Here is a 282-nt window from a genome sequence, read left to right on the forward strand (position 1 = left end):
TAATTTTAGTGTCAAAATTTGTGAGTGTGCTTGCATGTTTATATTATTTATATATATTTTAATGTAATGCTGTTATGTATTACGTAGATAAAAAATTCTTAATACATTTTTGTCATGTAATAAATCAAAATTAGAAATAGAACTTGCAATTGATACTTCAAGTAAATTATATTATTATTAATCATGACTCATTAAATTTTTAAATTGAAAAAATATAGAAAAGAAATAAAAGTTATAAAATATTATAAATAACGTATAAATAATTTAAATATTGTAATGTAT

Source organism: Daktulosphaira vitifoliae, unplaced genomic scaffold (assembly GCF_025091365.1).
Source record: "Daktulosphaira vitifoliae isolate Bord-2020 unplaced genomic scaffold, ASM2509136v1 Scaffold_3, whole genome shotgun sequence".
NCBI classification, from domain to species: domain Eukaryota; kingdom Metazoa; phylum Arthropoda; class Insecta; order Hemiptera; family Phylloxeridae; genus Daktulosphaira; species Daktulosphaira vitifoliae.